Here is a 12,035-nt window from a genome sequence, read left to right on the forward strand (position 1 = left end):
CACTGAATAGTACCCCCAGTTCTCATTCTGGATGTTTTAAGGATTTTCACCAAGACCATTAGACATAGGAGCAGAACAAGGCTGCTCCAACATTTATAAAATACAAATTGTAATTCAGCTCAGTATTGATTGCGAAGCATCATTTGTTGAGACAGACTTGCAGTTGAAAAATATAATTCCTAACTGATAATGAATTGGATGTTACAAATCTGGAAGCTTACAATCTTAGTAATGGTATGGGAGAAGTTGATAGAAAGGTCACCTTGTCTCAAATACAATACAATAGGGAGGTCCCCAGTGGAAATCTCTTTATTCAGGGGTCCTTCCCCTCTACACTGGGGCCTTGGGGTGGAAAGTGTTGCATAGGGCAGTACCATGCAACAAGTTTTTAGATAGGTTCACAGATATCCCATTCTGTGACCGGGAGGAGTCAGTGTCTGTGGAATGTGAGAGGTTGCAGCCCCCGCTTGAATATCTGAAGGGGCTGCTCCTCAGGTTTTGGTTACACTTCAGCCCCGTGCTCCTAATATATGGACATCCAGTACAGAAGGGAGCGTGTTGCCAATGGGCTGGGCTTGGGCTTGGCCAAGATGGCCATTTACAGGCCTGGGCAGCAGACAGTCGAGGGCTCTGACAGGGCTGACTGCCTGCCCCTCTTCCAGGATACATACTTGCCCAGGGTATCCTTAGAGAGGGAGCATGTGGTCACAATGGGTACAGAGGGGGATTTCTGGAAATGGTGGGCCCCACAGGGAATTGAGTGTTTTATGGAAAATAATGATCGTATTTTAATTTGAATTTGTTCGCTGTCTTGTCAGTACTTTTGTAGTTTTGTAAACAAAAATCAACACCATAGTTGTAAATTGTGTAGCCTCATAATGGTTTGGGAGATGAATGAAATTTGTGACTAAAGGTTAAATATTTAAATTGGAGCAAATAGCTTCCTATGCAATCCTCAATGTTGTACAAGTAGCCAAACAATTTAGAGCGAGTTCAAGGGTCAGAGAGGTTGTGGTCTTGTTGACTGGGATGTTGTTTTACGAGTGAAAACAGAAGCTGTGTTTTGGGTTATGTCACCAACAGCAGCTTGTAGAAGGGAAAATGGAGAAATAGGAAATTAAGCACTCCTAATTTCCCAATTGAACAGAAGGGACTAATAAGCAATATATAGAAGACATACAACACTGCTTCTCTTTTAGAAAGGAACAAACCATGGAAACCATCAACTAGTTACACACATAAGAGATTCGTTCGATGCTAAAAATTGTGAGCAACATATACAAAATGCTGGAGGAACTCAGCAAGTCAGGCAGCATCTGTGAGAGGAAATAAACAGTCACAAACACAAACACGAGAAAATCTGCAGAAGCTGGAAACCCAAAGCAACACACACAAAGTGCTGGAGGAACTCAGCATGCTCAGCAGCATTTATGGGAAAGAGTAAACAATCAGCATTTCAGCCCAAGACTCTTCTTCAGGACTGGTGATAGATATGATAGAGACAGGAAAGTTGTTTCCACTGGTAGGTGAGACAAGGACTAAAGGACATAGCCTCAAGATACGGGGGAGTAGATTTAGGAAGGAGATGAGGAGGAACTGCATTTCCCAAAGAGTGGTGAATCTGTGGAATTCTCTGCCCAATGAAGCAGTGCAGACTACCTCAGTAAAATATACTTAAGACAAGGTTACGTAGATTTTTGCATTGTAGGGGAATTAAAGGTTATGGGGAAAAGGCAGGTAGGTGGAAATGAGTCGAAATCAGACATGATCTTATTGAATTGAATTGACTTTCCCTGATGGTAGCAGCTGGAACAGTTTGTGGTTGGGGTGGCTCGGGTCCCCAGTGATCATTCGGGCCCGTTTTACACACTGGTCTTTGTAAATGTCCTGAACAGTGGGAAGTTCACATCTACAGATGCGCTGGGCTGTCTGCACCACTCTCTGCAGAGTCCTGCGATTGAGGGAGATACAGTTCCCATACCAGGCAGTGATGCAGGCAGTCAGGATGCTCTCAATTGTGGCCCTGTAGAAAGTTCTTAGGATTTGGGGGCCCATACCAGACTTCTTCAACCATCTGAGGTGAAAGGGGCACTGCTGTGCTTCTTTCACCACACAGCTGGTATGTACAGACCATGTGAGATCCCCGGTGATGTTTATGCCGAGGAACTTAAAGCTGTTCACCCACTCATTCCCAGATCCATTGATGTCAATAGGGGTTAGCCTGTCTCCATTTTTCCCGTAATCCACAACCATCTCCTTTGTTTTTGTAACATTGAGGAAGAGGTTGTTTTCTTGACACCACTGTGTCGGAGAGATGACCTTTTCTTTGTTGGCTGCCTCGTTATTATTTGAGATTAGACCAATCAGTGTAGTATTGTGAGCAAATTTAATTAACAGATTGGAGCTGTAGGTGGTGACAGAGTCATGGGTATACAGAGAGTAAAGGAGGGGGCTCAGTACACAGCCCTGAGGGGCACCTGTGTTGAGGGTCAGAGGGGCAGAGGTGAGGGAGCTCACTCTTACCACCTGCCGGCAATCTGACAGGAAATGCAGGATCCAGCTGCACAAGGCAGGGTCAAGGCCAAGCTCTCTGAGCTTCCTGTTGAGCCTGATTGGAATTATGGCATTGAATGCTGAACTGTAGTCCAAGAACAGCATTCTCACATAAGCATCCTTCTTCTCCAGATGTGTAAGGATGGTGTGTAGAGCTGTGGCTGTTGTGTCATCTGTTGATCGGTTGTGTCGATAGGCAAATTGTAGGGGGTCCAGTTTGGGTGGTAGCATGCTGCAGATGTAGTCCTTGACCAGCCTCTCAAAGCACTTGCTTATTGTTGAGGTGAGTGTGATAGGAGGCCAGATGTTCAGACATGTGACCTTGGTCTTTTTAGGTACAGGAACAGTGGTGGATATTTTTAAGCAGGAGGGCACTCTACCCTGGGAGAGGGAGAGATTAAAAATGTCTGTAAGCACACCTGCCAGTTGTGCCATGCACACTCTGAGTACCCACCCTGGGATGTCGTCTGGTTCCGCAGCCTTACGACTGTCTACTCATTGAAAATACCCGCGTACTTCAGCCTCACAGATGGCCAAGGTGCAGGTAACTTCAGCGGCTGTCCTCAGGGGCATCAAATCAAGCATAAAAAAGATTTAGCTCATCTGGGAGAGAGTCAGCAATGTTGGAAACACCACTACATTTAGGTTTGAAGTCTGCGATGGTGTGCAGACCTTGCCATAAGCTGTGTGTATTGTTGGTGGATAGTTGTGTCTGGATTTTGTTCCTGTATTGAATGGCAGAGCAGGTTCAATGCACCAGAGGGCCTACTCCTGCTCCTATTTCTTATGTTCTTTTGTTCCTCCAGCATTTTATGTGTCTTGCTTTGGAAATAAACTGTTGACGTTTTGGGCCAAGACCCTCCTGCCCTGAAATGTCAACTGTTAATTTCCTTCCATGGATGTTGTCTAACTTGCTCAGTTCCTCGGCATTGTGTAAGCATTGCTCAACTAATTATAATTATTTACACAAGATTAAATATTTTCCTGTGAAAAGATGGTAATGAACTCAACTTGGTATACATTTACTCAATCTGTGAAATTTCAATTACCATTTGTCTTTGGCATCCTTAGGAATCCACTATAGATGCCTTCAGTTTTTTGAAGGCTGGAGCCGTCTAAAAGGCACCCCTGGCCCAACACACAAATTCCTCCTACAGTGAGAGCCAGATTAGAGAAGCGATCAATGCCCTCTGGAAGGGACACTTCAACAACTTATTTTTTTCTTGAAGTGAGTGCACGTGACACAATCTCACAGGGCTTTGGAAGCAGTCAGTGTTTCTATGGAAATCCTAACATTCAGTGAATGGACAGCTTCAATGTCCACACCTAGGCAGGAAGTATAATCCAGAAAACTCAAACAAACCTACATCTGTGGCCATCTTCAAAAGAAAGTTTCATCCCATCACAGGAACTACAAATGTTTCTCCCTGCTGTGTGACACATCTGCCACTTTGCAGCAAGCAAGTCACAGTATGGATTTTGTCCATAGAGCAGTACAGGTTCTTTAGCCCATGATGTTGTGCCAACCTTTCACTGTGCTACAAGATCAATCTAGCTCTTTCCTCCCACATAGTTCTCCAGTTTTCTTTTGTCAATGTGCCAGTCAAAGACTGTCTTAAATCTCCCAATGTATCTGCCTCTTCCACCACCCTCCACAATGTGTTCCTTGAACCTATCACACTCTGTGGGGAAAAAAAAAAACCTACTTCTGACATTCCCCCCTGTGCTTTCTTCCAATCATTTAAAAACTATGCATGGCTTTTCTTTTAACCTCACTAAAGCCTTTGGTTCCTTCAATCAGGTGGTAGTGTATAACACCTTCTTCCAGTGTGAGACCCAAAGAAATTTGTCTCTATCATACACTTGCTCCTCAACAGCATACAAGGCATAATATTACTCAATGGGTCTTCAACAGAACCATTCTCAGTGAGGACTGATATCAAACAAGGCTCTGTCACCATTTTTCTGTCTTTGCTGCCACAATATTACATATTATCTCCAACAAATTTCATTAGGAAGGGAGCCAATTTTCAGAACTGACGAAGAGTCATTCAATCCACTTTAGTCAAAGTCACCAGAACCTCACTATTCAAGCTGGATGCAGCTGGTATTGTGTTTGTGCATGCTCAGAGGCTAAGCTACAAGCTTCCTTTGATGTTTTCATTGAAGGGTACAGGAAGGTGGTCTGAAATTCAGCATCTACAAAAGAAAAGTTTCCACCAACCTGAAAAGTTCCAAAGTTTATTTATTATCAAAGTATGTATCAGTACACAACTCTCAGATTCATCTTCTCCAGATAACCATGAAACAAAGAAAACAATGAAAGTCTTTCAAAGACAAATATCAACTCCCCCCGCACAAAAAAAACTTACAAATCACCCCATATTTAAATTGCAATAGCGAAAGGAGCATCAAACCACCCCCAAGCAGAAAAACAAACTGGCGAACTGCAAGAGCATCAAACCCCAATCCCCCCACCCGTACAAAAAAACCTAACAAATCATGGCAAATTTAAATTGTGCGGAGGGAGCAAGAGCATCAAATCCCTGCCGCCATGCAGAAAAACAGAAATCAGTTGAACTGCGAGAACTACAAACCCCAACCGCACCCCCACCCCACGTACAAATTGTGCCAAAATTAAATTGGTCAGACAGCAACGGGAAGAATGGGTGAAAACACAGAATATGACCCACAGAGATCTTATCCAGCAACAGCAAGTGATAAGCGGTCACACACAGACCCCTTATCCAGCAACAGCGAGCAACAGGCCGTCACCCACAGACTCCTTGTCTGGCAGAAATCCGTCACAGCCCGACGAGAGCAGGTAGTCGGCGCTGAACACTTGCTTGACTTCCGTCCTCGCCGTGGTGTTTCAATCTTCCTCGATGCTTTAATCGGCGATTAACGGGCACCTTAATCAGCGAAATGAAGTTGATCATGGGCTCGCACCATGTCTCTGAGCTTCACCACGAGGCCTGGAGACAGCAGAGCGCGAGGTCACTCAGTCAATCTCCAAAATGTAAACTGCAGGCTCTAACAGTTTCAGAAGCACATTTAAGATAAAAGAGAAGTCACACAAGAAGTGAAAGAAACACTTTTGTGGACAATCTGGAAGACTTTGCCTGAGGAATTGTTCACTGACACTATCTTGACCTTATTCTGCCACACCACACTGCCTCTGACAATAGACGTTTCTGGTGCCTCCTCTATTTCAAGGAGATTAACACCAGCTTTTCCATTTGATCTATATAATTTCCACATTGGGAATGGTACGGTGAACCATTATGTTCAATGCACCAACACAGTCTTTGGTCTATTGAGGAAAATGGTATTTTGAAGATCAATACGTTAGAACTGACACATAACATATCAAGCAACTATAATTCCTGGCTTCCTATATGCTTCTGAAACATGGACCACTAATAGTAGGCATCTCAAGAAACCTGCAAAACACCAGCTATGACAATCCTCCTGATGACAATGATCCAACCTCCCTAGCCATGAAGTCCTAATTTTGTAAAATCAGAGATGCTGCGAATGCCATATTATTTGCATGGCAAATACCAGACTCCTGAAACAGACTCTGCTCTGAGTGACACTGATAAAGATCATCAGAAAGAGGAATTAGTTAAAGCATGTGTTCAGCCTCTATAAAGAAATGCAGCATCCATCCCTGCTGACACTTTATATTAATATATTATTTGGGCTTGTGTGGACAGGACATAATTTTCGTATCTGCTAGAGGGCAACACTTGGATGAGTACTGACTGTAACGAAGACTTCAGATAGATATACATGGGGTGGTAAATTGGTGAAAATCGAAATTTAATACTGAGAAATCTAATTACTACATTTTCACAGGAAGAACAAGAAGAGGAACTATAAATTAGAAGGCACAAGAACAGGAAGAAAATGATGCAGAACAGTGTGTTTGAAGTGGCAAAGTGAACTGAGAAAGTGGTTAAGACAATAAATAGCATTCTGTTCTTCATAAATAGAAATATTGTAAAAACAAGGAAATAATTAAAACATCCATAAAATACCAATTGAATGACAAACAAGAGAATATTTGCAGATGCTGGAAATCTAAGCAACACACACAAAATGCTGGTGGAACTCAGCAGGCCAGGCAGTGTCTATTGAAAAGAATAAACAGTCGACGTTTTGGGCTGAGACCCTTCATTGGGACTGGAGAAAAATGATGAGAAGTCATGAGTAAGAAGGTGGTGGGGGAGGGGAGGAGGTTCAAGGTAATAGGTGGCAGGTGAAACTGGGACAGGGGGAAGGGTGAAGTAAGGAGCTGGGAAGTCGATTGGTGAAAGAAATAAAGGGCTGGAAAAGGGAGAAAATGATAAAAGAGGACAGAAGGCCATGGAAGAAAGAGAAGAGGAGGAGCACCATAAGGAGGTGACGGGCAGGTAAGGAGATAAGGTGAGAGAGGGAAATGGGAATGGGGAATGGTGAAGGGGGGCCAATTATTAGAATTCCCATTCTGACATGTCAGTTCGTGACCTCCTCTACTGCCACGATGAGGCCACACTCAGGTTGGAGGAGCACCACCTTATTTTCTGTCTGGGTACCCTCCAAACTGATGGCATGAACACTGATTTCTCAGGCTTCTAGGAATTGCCCCCCCCCCATTCACCATTCCTTTACTCACTCCCAGAGTCATGACAGGATACACTTACGTGACGTGCATTCAGCAGATGTTCCTCGCCATTGCTCTATCTGTAGTAGTATGCCACAACTAAATCTGATTTCCGTTTCATTTAGGATTTGAAAGAACCAATTCCCTTCATGGCAAACACGTGGAAATCTGCAGATGCTGGAAATTCAAGCAACACACACACACACACAAAATGCTGGTGGAACGCAGCAGGCCAGGCAGCATCTATAGGAAGAGGTACAGTCGACATTTTGGGCCGAGACCCTTCGTCAGGACTAACGGTAAGACTTTCAAATCTCTTACTATCTCTTCTTTCAGTTAGTCCTGACGAAGGGTCTCGGTCCAAAACGTCGACTGTACCTCTTCCTATAGATGCTGCCTGGTCTGCGGCGTTGCACCAGTATTTTATGTGTGTGTCCCTTCATGGCATGCTGATCCACTACCTGTTCAAAAATCTAATCCCCTTTCCATGCCTTCCTATCCCAAGAATCTGGCAGCTGCTCTTTGTTCCCATCATCACTGGATTTAGAAGAATGACGGGGATCTCATTGAAGCCTATTGAATATTGAAAGGCCTAGATACGGTTAATGTGTAGAGGATGTTTCCTATAACGGGAGAATCTAGAACCAGAGGGCACGGCCTCAGAATAGAGGGACACTATTTACAGCAGTGATAAGGAGGAATTTCTTTAGCCAGAGGGTCGTAAATCTCTGGAATTTATTGCCACAGTTGGCTGTGGAGGCCAAGTCATTGAGTATACAGTTGAAGTCGGAAGTTTACATACACCTTAGTCAAATACATTTAAACTCAGCTTTTCACTATTCCTAACATTTAACCGGAGAAAACATTCCCTGTCTTAGGTCAGTTAGGATCACTACTTTATTTTAAGAATGTAAATTGTCGGAATAATAGTAGAGAGAATGATTTATTTCAGCTTTTATTTCTTTCATCACTTTCCGAGTGGGTTAGAAGTTTACATACATTTTGTTAGTATTTGGTAGCATTGCCTTTAAATTGTTTAACTTGGGTCAACCGTTTTGGGCAGCCTTCCACAAGCTTCTCACAATGAGTTGCTGGAATTTTGTTCCATTCCTCCAGGCAGAACTGATGTAACTGAGTCAGGTTTGTAGGCCCCCTTGCTCGCACACACTTTTTCTGTTCTGCCCACAAATTTTCTGTCGGATTAGGTCAGGGCTTTGTGATGGCCACTCCAATACCTTGACTTTGTTGTACTTAAGCAATTTTGCCACAACTTTGGAGGTATGCCTGGGATCATTATCCATATAACCATATAACAATTACAGCGCGGAACAGGCCATCTCGGCCCTTCTAGTCCGTGCCGAACTCTTGACTCTCACCTAGTCCCACCCACCTTCACTCAGCCCATAACCCACAATTCTTTTCCTGTCCATATAGCTATCCAATTTAACTTTAACTGACAACATCAAACCTGCTTCAACCACTTCTGCTGAAAGCTCATTCCACACAGCTACCACTCTCTGAGTAAAGAAGTTCCCCCTCATGTTTCCCCTAAACTTTTGCCCTTTAACTCTCAACTCATGTTCACTTGTTTGAATCTCCCCCACTCTCAATGGAAAAAGCCTATCCACGTCAACTCTATCTCCCTCATAATTTTAAATACCTCTATCAAGTCCCACCTCAACCTTCTACGCTCCAAAGAATAACGACCCAACTTGTTCAGGCTTTCTCTGTAACTTAAGTGATGAAACCCAGGTAACGTTCTAGTAAATCTTCTCTGTACTCTCTCTATTTTATTGACATCTTTCCTATAATTCGGTGACCAGAACTGTACACAGTACTCCAAATTTGGCCTTACCAATGCCTTATACAATTTCAACATTACAACCGAACTCCTGTACTCAATGCTCTGATTTATAAAGACCAGCATACCAAAAGCTTTCTTCGCCAGCCTATCCACATGAGATTCCACCTTCAGGGAACTATGCACCATTATTCCTAGATCCCTCTGTTCTACTACATTCTTCAATACCCTACCATTTACCACGCATGTCCTAGTTTGATTAGTCCTACCAAAATGTAGCACCTCACACTTAGCAGCATTAAACTCCATCTGCCATCTTTCAGCCCACTCTTCCAACTGGCCTAAATCTCTCTGCAAGCTTTGAAAACCTGCTTCATTATCCACAACACCACCTATCTTAGTATCATCTGCAGACTTACTAATCCAATTTACCACCCCATCATCCAGATCATTAATGTATATGACAAACAACATTGGACCCAGTACAGATCCCCGAGGCACACCACTAGTCACCGGCCTCCAATCTGACAAACAGTTATCCACCACTACTCTCTGGCATCTCCCATCCAGCCACTGCTGAATCCATTTTACTACTTCAATATTAATACCTAACGATTGAACCTTCATAACTAACCTTCCGTGTGGAACATTATCAAAAGCCTTACTGAAGTCCATATAGACAACATCCACTGCTTTACCCTTGTCAACTTTCCTAGTAACCTCTTCAAAAAATTCAATAAGATTTGTCAAACATGACTTTCCATGCACAAATCCATGTTGACTGTTCCTATCAGACCCTGTCTATCCAGATAATTATATATACCATCTCTAAGAATACTTTCCATCAATTTACCAACCACTGACGTCAAACTCACAGGCCGATAATTGTTTGGTTTACTCTTAGAACCCTTTTTAAACACTGGAAAAACATGAGCAATACGCCAATCTTCCGGCACCATCACCGTTTCTAATGACATTTGAAATATTTCTGTCAGAGCCCCTGCTATTTCCACACTAACTTCCCTCAAGGTCCTAGGAAATATCCTGTCAGGACCTGGAGACTTATCCGCTTTTATATTCCTTAAAAGTGCCAGTACTTCCTCTTCTTCAATCATCATAGTTTCCATAACTTCCCTACCTGTTTCCCTTATCTTACACAATTCAATATCCTTCTCCGTAGTGAATACCGAAGAAAAGAAATTGTTCAGAATCTCCCCCATCTCTTTTGGCTCCACACATAGCTGTCCACTCTGATTCTCTAAGGGACCAATTTTATCCTTCACTACCCTTTTGCTATTAATATAACTGTAGAAACCCTTTGGATTTATTTTCACCTTACTTGTCAAAGCAACCTCATGTCTTCTTTTAGCTTTTCTAATTTCTTTCTTAAGATTCTTTTCACATTCTTTATATTCCTCGAGCACCTCATTTACTCCATGCTGCCTATATTTATTGTAGATATCTCTCTTGTTCCGAACCAAGTTTCCAATTTCCCTTGAAAACCATGGCTCTCTCAAACTTTTAACCATTCCTTTCCAACCTAACAGGCACATAAAAATTGTGTACTCTCAAAATTTCACATTTAAATGACCTCCATTTCTCTATTACATCCTTCGCATAAAACAAATTGGCCCAATCCACTCCTTCTAAATCCTTTCGCATCTCCTCCAAGTTAGCCTTTCTCCAATCAAAAATCTCAACCCTGGGTCCACACCTGTCCTTCTCCATAGTTATATTGAAACTAATGGCATTGTGATCACTGGACCCAAAGTGCTCCCCAACACAAACCTTCGACACCTGACCTATCTCATTCCCTAACAGGAGATCCAACACTGCCCCTTCTTTAGTTGGTACTTCTATGTACTGCTGCAAAAAACTATCCTGCACACATTTTACAAACTCCAAACCATCCAGCCCTTTTACAGTATGGGCTTCTCAGTCTATGTGTGGAAAATTAAAATCTCCCACAATCACAACCTTGTGCTTTACTACAAATATCTGCTATCTCCTTACAAATTTGCTCCTCCAATTCTAGCTCCCCATTTGGTGGTCTATAATACACCCCCATAAGTGTTACTACACCTTTCCCATTCCTCAATTCCACCCAAATAGCCTTCCTGGACGAGCCCTCTAATCGATCCTGCCAGAGCAACGCTGTAATATTTTCTCTGACAAGCAATGAAACACCTCCCCTTCTTGTCCCTCCGATTCTATCACACCTGAAACAATTAAATCCAGGAATATTTAGTTGCCAATCACACCCCTCCTGTAACCATGTTTCACTAATAGCTACCACATTATACTTCCAGGTATCAATCCATGCTTTAAGCTCCCCTACCTTTCTTATAATGCTCCTAGCATTGAAATAAATGCATTTAAGAAATTTTCCACCTCTTACTCTCTGTTTATCACTAACGGTGCAAACAACTTCACTATTTTCTTTTTCTTCCTTCTCCCTTACATTTGTTCCTAAACTCTGGTTCCCCTCCCGCCTCGTATCTAGTTTAAATCCATTGGAGCCTCTCTAGCAAACCTACCTGCAAGAATATTTGTCCCCCTCCAGTTCAGATGTAAACCGTCCCGCCAGAACAGGTCCCACCTTCCCTGGAAAGGTGCCCAATTATCTATAAATCTGAAGCCCTCCCTCCTGCACCATGTCTTCAGCTACATGTTGATCTGCGCTATCTTACTATTTCTAAACCCGCCTGCATGTGGTACTGGTAGCAATCCTGAGATTGCTATCCTGGAGGTCCTGTCCTTTAACTTGGTGCTTAACTCCCTAAACTCACCTTTCAGGACCTCCTCACTCTTCCTACCCACGTCATTGGTCCCTACATGGACCACGACATCCAGCTGCTCACCCTTCCTCTTGAGAATACTGAGAACTCGATCCAAGATATCGTGAACCTTGGCGCCAGGGAGGCAACAGACCATCCGGGATTCTCGATCTCTTCCACAGAACCTCTTATCTAGTCATGGTCATAGTCACAGTAATACTTTATTGATCCCGAGGAAAATTGGTTTTTGTTACAG

Source organism: Mobula birostris, chromosome 17 (genome assembly GCF_030028105.1).
Source record: "Mobula birostris isolate sMobBir1 chromosome 17, sMobBir1.hap1, whole genome shotgun sequence".
Taxonomy (NCBI): Eukaryota; Metazoa; Chordata; class Chondrichthyes; order Myliobatiformes; family Myliobatidae; genus Mobula; species Mobula birostris.